At 41.5% G+C, this 17,880-nt stretch overlaps 1 long non-coding RNA gene across 2 annotated transcripts in view; it reads right to left on the bottom strand.

Moving 5' to 3' along the window:
* LOC133046829 (uncharacterized) overlaps window positions 1-17,880 on the bottom strand; it is a 54,569-nt gene that overhangs the window by 5,972 nt on the left and 30,717 nt on the right. The window lies entirely within an intron of this gene.

Genomic DNA, 17,880 nt, shown 5'->3' with positions numbered 1-17,880 from the left:
CTGGATAACCAGGATGGTATGATCACTCACCTAGAGCCAGACAACCTGGAATGCAGTCAAGTGGGCCTTAGGAAGCATCACTGTGAACAAAGCTAGTGAAGGTGATGGAATTCCAGCTGAGCTATTTCAAATCCTAAAAGATGCCGCTGCTAAAGTGCTGCACTCAATATGCCAACAAATTTGGAAAACATAGCAGTATCCACAGGACTGGAAAAGATCAGTTTTCATTCCAATCCCAAAGAAGGGCAATGACAAAAAAGGTTCAAACTACTACACAATTACATTCATTTCACATGCTAGCAAGGTCATGCTCGAAATCCTTCAAGCCAGGCTTCAATAGTACATGAACCGAGAACTCGCAGATGTTCAAGTTGGATTTAGAAAAGGCAGAGGAACCAGAGATCAAATTGCCAACATCTGCTGGATCTTAGAAAAAGCAAAAGAATTCCAGAGAAACATCTACTTCTGCTTCACTGACTATGCTAACGCCGTTGAGTTTGTGGATCACAACAAACTGTGGAAAATTCTTAAAGAGATGGAAATACCAGACCACTTTACCTGCCTTCTGAGAAACCTGTATGCAGGTCAAGAAGCAAAAATTAGAGCCAGACATAGAGCAACGAACTGGTTCCAAATTGGGAAAGGAGTATGTCAAGGCTATATATTGTCACACTGCTTATTTAACTTACATGAAGAATACATTATGCAAAATGCCAGACTGGATGAAGCTCAAGCTGGAACTAAGATTGCCAGGGGAAATATCAATAACCTCAGATATTCAGATGACACCTGGTGGCTTCCCTGGTGGCTCAGATGGTAAAGGATCTGCCTGCAGTGTTGGAGACCCGAGTTCGATCCCTGGGTCAGGAAGATCAGATCCCCTGGAGAAGGGAATGGCAACCCACTCCAGTATTCTTGCCTGAAGAATTCCATGGACGAAGGAGCCTGGAAGGCTACAGTCCATGAGGTCGCAGAGAGGCGGACATGACTGAGCAACTAACATGCACACACATATGGCAGGAAGTAAAGAGGAACTAAAGAAGCTCCTTATGATGAAGGTGAAAGAGGAGAGTGAAAAAGCAGGTTTAAAACCCAACATTCACCCAGGTTGGATGCATGAGACAAGTGCTTGGGCCTGGTGCACTGGGAAGACCCAGAGGGATCAGGTAGAGAGGGAGGTGGGAGGGGGGATCGGAATGGGGAATACACATAAATCCATGGCTGATTCATATCAATGTATGACAAAACCCACTACAATATTGTAAAGTAATTAGCCTCCAACTAATAAAAATAAATGAAAAAAAAAAAAAACAAAAACACTCAACATTCAGAAAACTAAGATCATGGCATCTGGTCCCATCACTTCATGGCAAATAGATGGGGAAAAAATGGAAATAGTAATAGATTTTATTTTCTTGGGCTCCAAAATCACTGCAGACAGTAACTGCAGCCATGAAATTAAAAGATGTTTACTCCTTGGAAGAAAAGCTATGACAAACCTAGACAGTATATTAAAAAGTAGACATCACTTTGCCTACAAAGGTTCTGTAAAGTCAAAGCTATGGTTTTTCCAATAGTCATGTATGGATGTGAGAGCTGGACCATAAAGAAGGCTGAATGCTGAAGGATTGATGTTTGAAATCTAGTGCTGGAGAAGATTCTTGAGAGTCCCTTGGACAACAAGGAGATCAAACCAGTCAATCCTAAAGGAAATCAACCCTGAATATTCATTGGAAGAACTGATGCTGAAGCTGAAACTCAAATATTTTGGCCATCTGATGCAAAGAGCTGACTCATTGGAAAAGACCCTGATGCTGGGGAAGACTGAGGGCAGGAGGAGAAGGGGATGACAGAGGATGAGATGGTTGAATGGCATCACTGATTCGATGGATATGAGTTTGAGCAAACGCTGGGAGATTGTGAAGGACAGGAAAGCCTGATGTGCTGCAGTCAATGAGGTCACAAAGAATCAGACACAACTGAGTGACTAAACAACAACAACAAGGATATCCTCAAACTTCTGTTAATGTTGTTTTCATCACTGGTATTAATTTTTAATTTGAGTTATTTTTGTTAGACATTTCTAAGATGGAAGTTGTTACAGGCTGAATTGTGTAATCCCAAAATATGTATGTAGAAGACCAAACTTCCAGGAGCACAGAATGTGACTATGTTTGAAGACAGTACCTTTAAAGTTAAAGTAAAATGAGGTAATATGGGAGGGCACTAATTCAATATGACTGTTATCCTTATAAGGAGATTATCACACACACACACACACACACAGGCAAAAGACCAGATGAAGACACAAGAAGACTGCCATCTGTTAGCCAAAGACAATGATCCTCAGAAGAAACCAACTCTGACAATACCTTGATCTTGGACTTCTAACTTCCAGAACTGCGGGGAAATGAATTTCTATTGTTTAAGGCACCCAGCCTAGATGGTACATTGTTATGGAAGCCCTAGCATACTAACACAGAATTCTTTATAGTTTCACAAAAGGAATAGAGAGTGCTCTCAAAACTTTTTAATCATCCTTTCACAGTAAATATTTAACTCATCTAAAAACTATTTGGCATCTGGTATAAGTTTCTCATTTAGAAAAAAATAACTTTCTATTAAGAAAAGATGTTCATTGACGATAGATTAATCCATCAACTAATATTATGATTTATCACCAATGATTTATCCTTGCAGATAGATACATAGGTAAGATATATATATATATAGGGTTGGCCAAAAACTTTGTCAGGTTTTTCCATTAAAAAACCAATAGTAATGGTTCAACCCAATAGTAATGGTTCAAAATATTCTAATGGAGCATGGACTTTTCCCACACATCATCAGTGTGACTTTGGGCAAGTTTGGGCAAGTTGGAAGCTTCATGAGCTTCCATTTTCTCATCTATGAAATGGAGATCATATGACCTGTCTTCCTGGGGATTTGTCAGTTGTATACAGTAACAAACGGCATGTAAGCACTGAAAGTGCCTGGCACATAGTAAGCAAACAATGAATATATATGAAGCAAACTTTATATATATAAAGTATGTATAGCCTGCTTCCCAGGTAGCCCAGTGGTAAAGAATCCCATGGACAGAGGAGCCTGGCAGGCTACAGTCCATAGGGTCACAAGAGTCAGACATGACTGAGCAACTGAACAGCAACAAACTTTATACAGCCTGTATTTTACCACAACAGATCAACCTGCACACGCTATTTTGCAGCTTGGTTTTTTTTTTTTTTTTTTTTTGGTGCATGGTATAGTTTCATTGCTAGCTATTTATGAAGTGCTGTTTCTGGGTATTTAAGCTCCCCACACATAAGAATATTGTTTTCTGGTTTCATGGTGTTTTCATTTGAATAGCATTTCTTCAGGCCTCTTGGTATAGAATTTCCTGCCATTTTCAGACTCTGGGTTCTTTTAGCAGCCTCCTCATGTTTAGGAAAACTTCCAAAAGCACAGTCGGGGATTGAGAACTCGTTCACATTTGAGCCGGTGTCAGCTGCTAAGAAAAAACAGAACTGTTCCTGCTGACTCGGCACCGCAGCTGCCAGACGCCCGGGTTAGCTTGCCAAAGGGAAACAAAACAGAATGGCGAAATGAAATGCTTCGGAGACCACGAAATGGCAGGAGAAGGATGGGGGCTTGCTCCTCTGCTGCTCTTAGCAGTGGTCCTAAGGATCAGGATGCCTCCAGGCCCACATATCTGAGCCAGAGCCAGGCCACCCCAGGGTGCAAACAGCCTATAGCCTACAGGAGGGGGAACCCCAGCCGGGCTGCCAAGGGTACCAGAAGTAACCTCCTTCACCTGAAGGCCTGTTCACTCAGGTTCTTAAAATGCAGAAAGTCACAACAGTATTTAAACCCGAAGTTCTTAAGATGAATGAGTTTCAAGCCCTTTCCTAAAGCAGGTTTTGGTGGGGGACCGTTTGAGACAATACACAGCATGTGGGGATAAGAAAGATACCAGCTCCAAGAAGGGGAGGCTGGAGGCTGGAGGCTGGAGGCTGAAGTCAAGCCCTGTTTATCTCCAGTTGTGCAAGGGCCAGTGGAAGCTGCGCAGGGTGATGGGGTGGTACCACAGGTACCCCAGGTCTCTTACAAATACCCTGCAGCTGTCATAAGGAAAGGGCTTCCCTGGTGGCTCAGATGGTAAACAATCTGCCCACAATGCGGGAGATGGGGAAAATCCCCTGGAGAAAGGAATGGCTACCCCCTCCAGTATCCTTGCCTGGGAAATCCCATGTAGCCTGGAGGGCTACAGACCATGGGGTCACAGTCAGGCACAACTGAGCAACTTAGCCTTTCAATTTCATCATGAGGAGAAAACTATATCCTAAATCAGCATCAGAATATTTCTTATGGACGACTAAGCCAAGGCTGCCTCCATAGAGAAAAGAACTGCTTTTACCCAAGTGGCACTTTACAGAGCAGCCTCGGGCTCTACAGAAAACAGGGAGGGAGGGTGGTGAGCTCCCCTCTGTCGGCAGCAGTTCTTTCTTCCAGGAGTTCCATCATCACATCAAGTCAATTCAACAAATATTTGCCAGGCGTCCACTGTGAGCAGGACATTGCATTAACATAGATGGACCCCATGAAAGCTGCTCTAGGGAGCTGGAGCTGGTTTGTGCAGCAGCTTTGGCACTAGAGGCTGTAAGGAAGCCAGCAACAGGGAGACTGGAGGAGGAACCCACCCCCCACCGTTCTCCAAGGTCAACTGCTGTGTCCCCTGCACTGAACAGAAGGATGATCACAATACCACCCACTGAGGCCTTCCTGACAACCAGCTTTTCTAAAGACAAAGTGAGAATCTCTCTAATCAAGATAAACAATTTAGCATGGATCTTTGAATCACCCCTGAAAAACATACGTGACTTTAGTTCATAAGAGAGAGACTTTGTGGAATAGCATGTTCAGGATTATGTGCCAATGGCTATATATATTTTAATGCTTTTTCCCTTGCTGGTTTTTCTACCAGTTTGGAAGCACAGAAGGTGGTCAATATAAACTCTATGCTATAAAGATGGCCTCAGTAGAACCCCTAAAATGACACAATTCCCAGAGTCTTATTTCACAACTAAGCAATTGCATCAATTTTTTAGGATATCTGAAGACGTGGCTCTTCATTTCTTCATATGAAAAGTGTGCATTATCCTGGCCAGATGAGTCACAATGCTCCCAAGCCTACAGTCACCTGCCAAAGGAAATTGCCGCTGAGAGCCCTGCAGAGGAAAACTGCTCCAGGACATTGTCCCAGCTCTGGCAGCACATTACAATCCCTGGGGAGCTTTGAAAAATGTCACTATCCAGGCTCAACCCCACCGATTCTAATTTCAAGGCTCTAGTTAATCCTGGAAAGTGAAGTGAAGTCGCTCAGTCATGTCCGACTCTTTGCGACCCCGTGGACTATAGCCTACCAGGCTCCTCCGTCCATGGGATTCTCCAGGCAAGAATACTGGAGTGGGTTGCCATTTCCTTCTCCAATATGGGGTCTAATTTTTAAAGTCATCATAGATGATTATTTTGCAACCTGAGTTGAGAAGCACTGCTGCAGACCATTCCATATGCCGGAGAGGCCAAGCATGACTCCACCCTTTTTCCCCTACATGCAATCAATGGGACCAGTGTGGAACTCTTGGCCCAAGGACAGCCAAGACCTAAGTTGGCCTGTGTCTTTTGAGGTGGCCTGTGTTGGGATCCCCAAGACAATCCCTATATTCAGAAATTTGCTACAGGCACTCATGGGACTCAACACATAGTTGAACTCGTGGTTAAGATCCATTACAGGGACTTCCCTGCCAGTCCAGTGGTTAAGACTTTGCCTTCCAATGCAGAGGGTGTGAGTTTGATCCCTGATGGGGGAGCTAAGATCCCACATGTCTTGGGGCCAAAAAACCAAAATGTAAAACAGAAGTAATGTAACAAATTCAATAAAGACTTTAAAAGTGGTCCACACCAAAAAATCTTTTAAAAAATATCTATTGCAGTGATGGAGGAAGGATACACAGTCAGATCCCAATGGAAAAAGACAGGCAGAATCTAGAGAAATCCATGCACAGGCTTCCTGTGCTCTCTTCCTATGAAGAATACCCTTGAATACATTACTTTCTCCAGGAATGAAAAATGCAGTCATATGTGTGCAATGAATCTGTTCAGTAAAGCCTACTAGAAACAAATCAAACTTTTATTTTTCTTGGGGGCTGCCCACACCTGCACTCTCTGCCTAGCATGCATCAGAATTCCAGACTCCCAGAAAGCAAGCAGATGCTCAGCATAAATATCCTTGTTTGTGCAAACAAGGTGCAGAGAACTCCCTTATCAGTTTTGAGAATGACAGAAACACCCTGACACCAGCCAAAGGCCAGTCTTGCAAGCTGGCCCCTTCTAAAGATAGCAGTCTCAGGCCTGACTACAGTGACTTTTCTGCACACAGCCCCAAACAGAAGATGATGACTGTCAGTTCGATGGGTAAATTCTGCCTCAGGAATTTGACTTGGGAAACAAGAACAGCCTCAGGAAGTTGTTCTGAGAGGAGAAGCGACCACACACAAAGAGAAGCAAAGATAAGAACATGACTGAGTCACATGACGGCAATGCTCCAGTAAAGAGAACAAACTCCAGTGCTGAGGGTTCAGCAAGGCATTTTAACTATTAGGTCTCTATCAGTTCTTCTGCTTCCCAAATCCTGTTGTTCTTTCCCTGAGACCTATCACCTCAACCGTTCCTGATTTTCCATGAATTTTTGTGGAGCCGCTTTATAAGTTTATCCTCCATTTAGGTAGTTTATCCTTGCTATAAACCTCAATCACTCAGCCACGGTACGTCTCTTAGTTAAAAGAGCTAACAAGCCCACTCATCACATAATACTGAGCCAGGATCAACTCAGAAACAGGCAGAGAAAGAGCAACCAACAACCTCAAAAAAAAAGGCATGTGGACTAGTCACCCAGAATAGGCTTCACAGAGCCAATTATTCTTAGCCACAGGCCACCTTTCACATCAAATGGACTTTGAGATGAATGGGACTTTGAAGAAATAACTGCAACGTTTTGGTCACAGAGACCATGAAGATTTGGCCTTCATGTTCCCAGACAGAATACAAAACAACAGATGGAGAATTGTGGAAAAGTTCCCAGCTTTATGAAACTCATCCTGTTATAACTTGGTCTCACTCATGTAGCAGAACATATCTATGGACTTCAAAATCTTTCTGGGCTCCCTCGGTGGCTCAGACGGTAAAGAATCTGGCAGTAATGCAGGAGACCTGGGTTCGATTCCTGGGTCAGGAAGATCCCCTGAAGAAGGGAATGGCTACCCACTCCAGTATTCTTGCCTGGAGAATTCCATGGACAGAGGGGTCTGGTGGGCTATAGGCCATGGGGTCGCAGAGTCAGACATGACTGAGCGACTAACACATTTTCACAAAATCTTCCTAAGCAGTGAAATAATCACATAACTATTCAGTTCAGGTGCTGTGAAATTCAAGATTTTGGCTGGAAGGATTAAGACTGTCCTCTATCAAAAGGCTTTCCTGGTGGCTCAGTTGGTAAAGAGTCGGCCTGCAGTGCGGGAGACCTGAGTTCGATCCCTGGGTTGGGAAGATCCCTTAGAGAAGGAAATGGCAACCCACTCCAGTATTCTTGCCTGGAGAATTCCATGGACAGAGGAGCCTGGTGGGCTAGAGTCCATGGGTCACAAAGAGTTGGACACAACTAAGTGACTAACTTTTTCTATCAAAAGATCACGAGTTTATGTCTCTACATTGTACAATCCATCTTTCCAGTGCTACTTTCTATCCCCGTTACATATGCTTCCTATTACAGTGGTTGTTGTTTCAAATAAATAGGAGAATCTTAGAACTGGAAGAGACATCACCAATAAATCCTCTGGTTTCACAGATGAGAAGCTATAGGTCCAGCAAGATTTATAGGCTTATCCACAGTCTCACAGCTGGCTTGAACCAGAGCAGAAGTAGAACTCTAGTTTCCCAACTCCAGGCTAATTTATTGCCATTGTGGGCTCTACATGTTTGTCTTTTCCTGTGCAATAGAATTAAGATTCCAAAACTATGGATAACTTCTGACTATTTTTGCAGCTTTTTTTTCTTTCCAAAGTATGTTATCATTCCCAGAAAACATTAACATTCACAAGGCTGTGGATTTGTGATTGTGCAATAAGTAAATAATACATCGTTCTCAAATGTGCTAATCTTTGCAGACTAAGATCACATGTTCATAAATAACAGGAAGCTACATTCAAAATATGTACTTTTGAGGTCTCTAAGAAGGAGTCAGCACAATGTTTTTTTGCTATAGTTACACTGAAAAGAGAATTTAACCTTTGCTTGTTTACTTTTAAAGCTATGTCACATGACATTATTCAATTCAAAAAAGGTAATTGTTACCTGTATAGCAACTTTAGTCAGAAGTTAGGCATCAGTTAATCTATCAGTAATCAATGAAAAAGAACTTATTAACCATTACAAAATCCCCACTGTTAACCATTATTAGAACTCAGCTCTTCCAGGGTTAGGTGGGGGGGAGGGAGGCAAAGTTATATGAACTCAGATGCTCTCAGAGCATTTAATGGGCAGAAGGCCAAACAGAAAGATATTAAAAATGCACAGAAAGATAATAAGAATGATAAGCACTAAATCATACAATATATCTTACAATAATACCCCAAGAACTCAAAGATAAGAGAGAATAACAGAGACAGAAAGGGTCCAATTAATATTTTTCTGATTGGGCATTTGTGATTGGAATTGATTAGAATACAGCATTTTTGCTGAGGCATAGTAGAAAGGCAAGACAACTTTGAAATCAACCTGATTTTTATTTATATTTTTTTCATCCTTATAATGAGCATTTATTGAGCACATTTTTATGTGCCTGACACTTTGCCAGCCATTGCAAAGGATACAACCACAGAAGCACTGCTTAAATTCTCAAGGCCTCAGGTTACTTATCAATGAAATATGAAACATGGATCAGGTAATATTAGGTCCTTTCTAGTTCTTTCTATTGGTCTAACATCTCCATGATGAAAAAGGAATTCCTAAGAAGTTCAGGAATATGAAATGACAAAATTTGTGTGCATGGAATATTTAAGTAGGAATATACAGTACCTAATTTCAAGGGTTCTGAAGTTTTTTGTCCTCCTAATACACAGTCAACCCACTCCAGTACTCTTGCCTGGAAAATCCCATGGATGGAAGAGCCTGGTAGGCTACAGTCTGTGGGGTCGCAGAGTCAGACAGAACTGAGCAACTTCATCTTCAATACACAGTCAAAGCTTTGGTTTTTCCAGTAGTGTTTTATGGATGTGAGAATTGGACTATAAAGAAAGCTGAGCACCGAAAAATTGATGTTTTTGAACTGTGGTGTTGGAGAAAACTCTTGAGACTCCCCTGGACTGCAAAGAGATCCAACCAGTCCATCCTAAAGGAAATCAGTCCTGAATATTCATTGGAAGGACTGATGCTGAAGTTGAAACTCCAATCCTTTGGCCACCTGATGTGAAGAACTGACTCATTTGAAAAGACCCTGATGCTGGGAATGACTGAAGGCGGGAGGATAAGGGGACGACAAAGGAGGAGATGGTTGGATGGCATCACCAACTCAACGGACATGAGTTTGAGTAAGCTCCAAGAGTTCGTGATGGACAGGGAAACCTGGCATACTGCAGTCCATGGGGTCACAAAGAGTCGGACACAACTGGGTAACTGAACTGAACTGAATACACAGGAAGGTTATAACATATTTCTTTCAGTGGCTCAGTCAGGACACTTGAAGAACATGCCCCATAGAGAGGAGAATCAAGATGACAGTAAAGGAATATACAGGTTTGAAAAGCTCTCCCAGGTGATTTAGACGTGAACTCTTCCTAGAGGGGCCAGTGGTTCAATGACCATGTGTCTGACTATAGATCAGAACATCTCAGACATGAGCCTCTCTTCCTCAGAGAGGCTCTGCCACCTCTTTGCTCCAGAAAAATCACTGGATTAAATGTTCAAATGAATGGAATGGAGGGCCTAACAAACAGAAATGGTAAAGAATAAAATCTTTCATTCAAGATAAATTCAAATACCTACTGTGTTCGAGTCATTGTGCTAGGTGCTAACAATTAAAAATACAAAACATGAGATTTCCCTGGTGGTCCAGTGGTTAAGAATCCACTTGCCAATGCAGGGGATGTGGGTTTGGTCACTGGTCGGGGAAGATTCCACATGCCTCAGGGCAACTAAGCCTTAGAGCAACAACTACTGAGCCCATGCACCTCAACTAGAGAGGAGATTGAGAGCTGCAAGGAGGATCCTGTGTGCCACAACTAAGACCTGATGCAGCCAAAAATAAATACATAAAAAATACAAATACAAAAGTTAAGCAAACCAGAGACCCAGCCCTTAAGGGACTTAAAGCATTATAGTCTAGGTCAACTACAGGACACTATAGACTACAAATATCAGAAAATCTGGCGGGATTAAATACTGAGGACTCTGATTGATGATGTAATTGGAATCCTGAAAGTAGCACAGGCAGCTTAATCTAGTGGCTCCGATTCGTTGGTTTCAAGGAACTTTGGCTTCAAGTCCCAACTTCCCATTTACTAGGAATATGACTCAGACACATTGTTCAATTTCTCTAAATCTCAAGTTCAACATCTGTAGAATAGGAATAATAATTGTTCTTACTTCACTGTGTTGTTACGAAGATTAAATGGGACACTGGTATGAAGCACTTAGCCCGATGCCTAGCAAAAAGCAAGGGCTCAGTATAGTTATTATCGTCATAATTAAAGTGACTGATTACATGCAAAAGTAAGATTTTTTAAAATACAGAATTTTTTTTATTATTATTTTTAACTGAAGTGTAATTGCTTTACAATGTTGTGCTGGTTTCTGCCATACAACAATATGAATCAGTCATAAGTATACACACGTCCCCTCCTCCTTGAACCTCCCTCCCACCCCACTACCATCACACCCCTCTGTGTCGTCACAGCACCAGGCTGAGCTCCCTATGTTATAGAGCAACCCACAGCTAAGTTTGTGAAAAAAGACAAAAAGTTGGTTGAAAAGTGATTTGGGAAGGATAATTTGCAGAATGTAGCAGAAAGCCTTTCAGAGAAAGGAAGATAAAAGGGTGATAACTGGAGGGAGATCTCAGGGTACAGAGAGCACTTGTTGTTTCAGAAGAAAAGAACTGTGGATATTATTATAGTATTCCAGGTGGCACTGAGTAGAGGTGAAAAAGTTGAAAATACTAGAGAAAAAGAGAATTTTGAAAATTGCAGAGGAGATGGACACTGAACACAGGTGTAGGAATTTGCCTTGAGCAAGTAATATGACAATTTTTTAATTATAATCTGCTAGATAATTATCTTCACTGAGGACCTCTGTTTAAGTTTAAAACTGAGGTTTGAAAATTGTTAACTAACACCTAGTAATCAATTCAGTTCAGTCGCTCAGTCATGTCCGACTCTTTGCGACCCCATGAACCGCAGCCCACCAGGCCTCCCTGTCCATCACCAACTCCTGAAGTCCACCCAAACTCATGTCCATTGAGTCGGTGATGCCATCCAACCATCTCATCCTCTGTCATCCCCTTCTCCTCCTGCCCTCAATCTTTCCCAGCACCAGGGTCTTTTCAAATGAGTCAGCTCTTCGCATCAGGTGGCCAAGTATTGGAGTTCCAGCTTCAAAATCAGTCCTGCCAATGAACACCCAGGACTGATCTCCTTTAGGATGGACTGGTTGGATCTCCTTGCAGTGCAAGGGACTCTCAAGAGTCTTCTCCAACACCACAGTTCAAAAGCATCAATTCTTCAGCACTCAGATTTCTTTAGAGTCCAACTCTCGCATCCACACATGACCATTGGAAAAACCATAGCCTTGACTAGACGGACCTTTGTTGGCAAAGTAGTGTCTCTGCTTTTTAATATGTTGTCTACGTTGGTCACAACTTTCCTTCCAAGGAGTAAGTGTCTTTTAATTTCATGGCTGCAATCACCATCTGCAGTGATTTTGGAGCCCCCAAAAATAAAGTCAGCCACTGTTTCCACTGTTTCCCCATCTATTTGCCATGAAGTGATGGGACCAGATGCCATGATCTTAGCCTTCTGAATGTTGACCTTTAAGCCAACCTTTTCACTCTCCTCTTTCACTTTCATCAAGAGGTTTTTTAGTTCCTCTTCACTTTCTGCCATAAGGGTGGTGTCATCTGCAGTTATTGATATTTCTCCCGGCAATCTTGATTCCAGCTTGTGCTTCCTCCAGCCCAGCATTTCTCATGATGTACTCTGCATGTAAGTTAAATAAGCAGGGTGACAATATACAGCCTTGACATACTCCTTTTCCTATTTGGAACCAGTCTGTTGTTCCATGTCCAGTTCTAACTGTTGCTTCCTGACCTGCATTCACCTAGTAATAATGGAACACAAATATGAACTTGATTTTCACACCAAAACCTGTGTCTTGAAATGAAAAGAGGTGCATATGTTAATACATCTATAGTTTGGGGTAGGAATTAATGGGAGTCAGTACTTGATAAAATCCATATTCTCCAGGAAGTATGCAAAATTAACTACTGAAGTAGAGGAGTTGAGACAATGTCTAGAAATCACAAAGGTAGGAACAGAGGATTGGGGGGGAGAGGCAATAGTCAATAAGAATTTTCCAGAATCAATGAAAGACTTAAATGTTCAGATTTAAGAATCACAATAAATACTAAGCTAAACTAGTAAAAATCCACACTTAAGATTCATCCAAGTAAAATTGCATAACACCAGTGATAAGAAAATTTTAGTATTCAGAACAACAACAACAAAAATAGATGGCCTACAAAGTAACAATTAGACTAAAGCAGACTTCTCAACAGGAAAAAGCAAAGACCACAAGATAACAGAAAGTGCTGAGGACAAATATCTGCCAAAATCATTCAAGAGGATGGATAAAACAAAGTGTGTGTTTTCAAACAGCCCCTGAAAGAACTACGAAAGAATGTACTTTAGAAAAAGACAATTTAATAGAAAAGAAACATGTGGAGATCAAAAACCAGTATGGATCAAAGAACTTGGTAAGTACTTTGGGAAACACTCGTTCACTATCTGAAGTAAAGGTAATAATAATGACTACTGAAGTGAGGAATTCAAATGAAGTAAAACTAAGATATTTAAAAAATAGGAAATAGAGAAGGTGATTTAAATTACAGAATTCTAAAGTCATTATTTTGCTCAGAAATAGGGTAGACATATCAATTTTGGCTTTTTAGAGTATTTTTTAAATGTAAGAGTAATTGCTATAAAATTACAATCTCTAATTTCAAAGGGAGAGAACTTCAAAATCATGCTTTTAGAGTAAACATAGGAATGGTTGTGACTAATTGTAGGTGTAAGTAATTTCTATAGAGAAAAGAAAGGATCTAAAGGAAATATGACAAAATGTTAGTATTTGTTAGTATCTATTATTTTCTGTATTTTTTTTTCATTTATTTATATTAGTTGGAGGCTAATTACTTTACAATATTGTAGTGGTTTTTGCCATACATTGATATGAATCAGCCATGGATTTACATGTATTTTTGAAATACTTTGCAATTAATTTTTTAAAAACGAAGCTTCTTTTTTATGTGCTCTTTCTTGAACACATATCATGCCACAATCACTGAACCTTCACTAAATGAAGAAGCTGAACCAGCAAAGCTCATAGTTGTCTAGGTAAGACCTTACCCCTTGCAGAAGCAGAAGTAGACAGAATGTTCCTTTCTGTTTCTATAAGTAGTGTCCCTATAAGGCATCTGAACTTTGAGCACATGAGTCAGTCTCTTAACTACAGTCATAGCCTGTCTCACCAGGTCACAGTGAGCTTCGTGTCCTGCTTTGTGATGATCACTGAGATGCTACTGGAGGAGTAATCTTAGTAGTCGTTCAAAGTCCTTTCCAAGTCTCTGTCAGTCCATGTTTATCATTTTCAGTCTTCATAAACTGACACAGAGTGTGGTCTGCATGATCACAGTCAAGTTTTACAGCTACAGTAAAGAGATTATCTGGACTTCCCTGGTGGCTCAGTTGATAAAGAATCCACCTACCAATGCAGGTGACTCAGGTCAATCCCTGGGTCAGGAGAAGGTCCCCTGGAGAAGGGAATGGCAACCCACTCCAGTATTCTTGCCTGGAGAATTCCATGGAGCCTGGTGGGCTACAGTCCATGGGGTCACAAACAGTTGAACACAACTGAGTGACTAACACTTTCACTTTCACTAGCAGTCTAATCCCTTCCATTTACAAAAATGTGAGGTCTAGAGAAACCAGTTTTCTTGCCCTGTAAATTAGAAAACTGAAAGTCAGATTTCAGACCTGTCACTATCATCTTTCCATAAGATAATGCCTACGTTCCTAAGCTATTACAGAATGAAGTATATTATCTGTGAAGATCCTGAAAGTATCATGATATGTAGCCACCTGATAACCCCAGTGGAACAGCGTAAGTACAGTGCTTCTGACATTCAAGGCCACACCCCTTGGATATTCGTGTCTAGCTTGTGCTTATCCAATGCGGCGGTGCAGCTGGGATCTTCAGAGCTAAACTTCCCTGTGTGACTCCAAGTTGTGAAAAGTCTGAAGAAGACATGTTTGTTGATAATACAACCTTAACAAGAGTCACAGCATCGATAAGACGGCTAGACACACCTCACTGGAATGATCAAAACTGCCCAGGTCATCTGCTGTTGAGTTAAAGAATCACTACCCTAGAGAGGACTCTGAGAAGTCACAGAAGGACACCTAGATCTAAATATGGTACTTCTCAAACTTTAATGTGCACATGAAGCATTTTGTTGTTGTTTAGTCGCCAGTCATATCCAACTCTCTGCAACCCTGTGGACTGTAGCCCACCAGGCTCCTCTGTCCACGGGATTCTCCAGACAAGAATACTGGAGTGAATTGCCATTTCCTTCTCCACACATGGAGCATGCAGGGGTCTTATTAAACTACAGATTCTGATTGAGTAGGTTGGGGAGGGAGAGGCCTGAAATTCTGTATTTCTAACAAACTTCCAGGTGGTATCCATACTGCTGGTCTCGTGAGTACCCTTCAAGCAGTAAGGCTTCTCTCTGTGCCCAAAACTGTCCCAGGGTCTGTGATGAGGAGACTGTGCTTCTCTAAGGCAGGACTTTGGTGGCTGGGGAGGGTATAAGACAGGTGAATTATTTTAGCAGAACCACAGAGCTAGTCATGTGCTGCAAGAATTATGGCTTTGCAGTCAACACATGACCATTAATGATTAGTGAACCTGAAAGAGACATTTCCTGAAGGCTTCTGGGAGAGAGATGGTTCCTATTTTTTGAGAGAGAAGTTTTGAAAGTTACTCTTGATGGTTTCATTCACCTTTCATTCACCTTGGAATAGCCAAGACCTGTACCTTCCTGTTGGAATTACTGGAAAAAAAGAAACAGGGTGAAAACATATAAAACAATGATTTTCAGATACTGGGCATCAGGTTGTACAGGATAGTAGTCCCTGAGAAATGGGAAAAACAAAAAATAAAACAGAGTATCAGTGAGCTATGGAACAACTTCAAACAACTTAATTATATGTTATTGGATTAACTGGGGTGAATGTGGTGATAAAAGAAAAGATTGGAAGAGATAATGGTTGAAATCCTCCAAATCTGATTTTAAAAAATCAGAAACTCAAGATTTAAGAATCACCATGGAGACCCGGGTTCAATCCCTGGGTCAGGAAGATCCCCTGGAGAAGGAAATGGCAAGCCACCCCAGTATTCTTGCCTGGAGAATCTCATGGACAGAGGAGATTGGCGGACTATAGTAGTCCATGGGGTCACAAGAGTTGGACACGACCTAGCAAATAAAACACCACCACGAGTCCCCAAGCACAAGAAAAAAGGAGAAAAGAAAGGAAAGAAAGACTATATCATTATCGTAGAGACAATTTCAGTCAGTAGTGGAAATCTGTAAAATATTTTCCCTTAAAAGAAGTCTGTATGTTAACTAGTTTCAAAGAACCTGTTTTAAATGAATTGTTCTCCTTTAAGTCAGTACTGCAACAATGATAATTTGGTTTCTGTTTCTCACAACTAGCTTGGATAAATGAATAGATCTCATTGTTCTTATGTATTATTCATCTTGTTCACATGTTCAGGCCAGACCAAGCTCAAAGGGCAGCTACATATTCTGTGCCCATTATCTGTTTCACCATAGCTACACACCCTATATTCCTTTAATGCATGTATTTAGGGGCTAGATTTCAATCCCATTCTTCATTTAGATATAGTGAAGGCTGGCATGGTCTACATGACCCCTGAAAACTATTGTGAGTGAAAATATGATGATGATTTTTTTTTTTACTTAATTGTTCCAAGTTTTGTATACCCTTTCTGTCCTCTCAAGCACTGCCTCCTCCCCCCTCACAGTTTCACAACACACACCCCTTATTGTCCAAGAGCACAAAGAGCGTCCAGAAATCAAATGATGAAAGAGGGAGAGAAAGAACTAGACGCTGTCATCAGCCCACTGGTACCAGTCATTCCTGGCCCTGCTCCAGCTAATGATTGCTCGTCCCTGCTCTGGGTTATAGTTCCAAGGTTTCATCTCTTCCATTTGGCAGGCACAAATCCACCCTCTGATGCTCAGCCATTTTTTTTCTGCAAAGGCTTAAAATCATGCCAGGGTGAATATGTCATCTAGGAAGTGTTCCTACCTTCAACTGCCTTCCAGTTCAGCCTAACGGGAGTCTACCTTCAGCAGATCTAGAATATTTCCATTTCTTTCTCATAGGAAGGCCTGATCTCTTTATGCAATTGGTCTCTGCTTCTCCGGAACTCCACATATTAAGTGAAGGGCTCTCTTCATCAAATACAAAATGTTCTGTCCCCTTTCCCAGGATATCAGCTTGTTCGAGTCTCATCCTTGACAATTAAGAGTACGCAGGGACTTCCCTTGTGGTCCAATGGTTAAGATTTTATCTTCCAATGCAAGGGGTGCAGGTTCAATCCCTGGCTGGGGAGCTAAGATCCCACTGTCAAAAAAACCAAAACATAAACAGGAACAATATTGTAACAAATTTAATAAAGACTTTAAAAATGGTCCACATCAAAAAACAAAAAAAATGAGTAGGTCATTCATCCTTCTCTTAAGGAAGACTGCATGCATAAAAGTGAAACAACTGTCAACGGTTAGGTAATTCTTTTATCTCTTTCTATACATATGGAATTTGCTCATATGATATTTTAAAATTCTGCTTCAGTCCCTCACCCCATTATTCAGAATGTCCATCACACTAAGAAGGCTAAAAGAATTTCAAAGGACATATAACTACAGGTGGGAAAAAACTGCACTGCTTCTTTTGCTTATTTTAATACCAATGATCATTTTTAGACATCAAGACCTTCTAACAGATTCTAATTCCAAGGAATCCCGAGCTCCCCAGAAGTCCTTCAGGCTCCAATCGTGACTGTCTTAACTAACATAAATGAGTAAACAGGCCTCTCCTACCCACCAACTTGGATACACAAGGAGTTCCTCTCCTCCCCACTCTCAGCCCAGGGCCTCTCTGCCAAGGAGTTGTCTCCACTTGCACCACCAAGAGTGGGCCCAGATGCTCATAGTTTGGAACTCTTCCCCTGCCCTTGCTGGGTGTGACCGAGAAACAAAAACTAGGGAGCAAACACCCCAGCAAGCGGATGGTTCTCATTTAGACCTAAAAAAAAATCTCCATCCCAATGAACAAACCCTTCACAAACTCCCAATCAGAAAAACTGCCAGTACTTCTAGCATCTAGCCATTGTCTAGCACACAGTAGGTGCCTGTTCAATACTGAATAAATGAGTGAACGAATCCACACCTTTCTATGTGTCTCT

The sequence above is a fragment of the Dama dama genome, chromosome 25 (genome assembly GCF_033118175.1).
Source record: "Dama dama isolate Ldn47 chromosome 25, ASM3311817v1, whole genome shotgun sequence".
NCBI lineage: Eukaryota > Metazoa > Chordata > Mammalia > Artiodactyla > Cervidae > Dama > Dama dama.
Note: the sequence above shows the minus strand (reverse complement) of the source record. Positions and strands in the feature narration are given on the sequence as shown.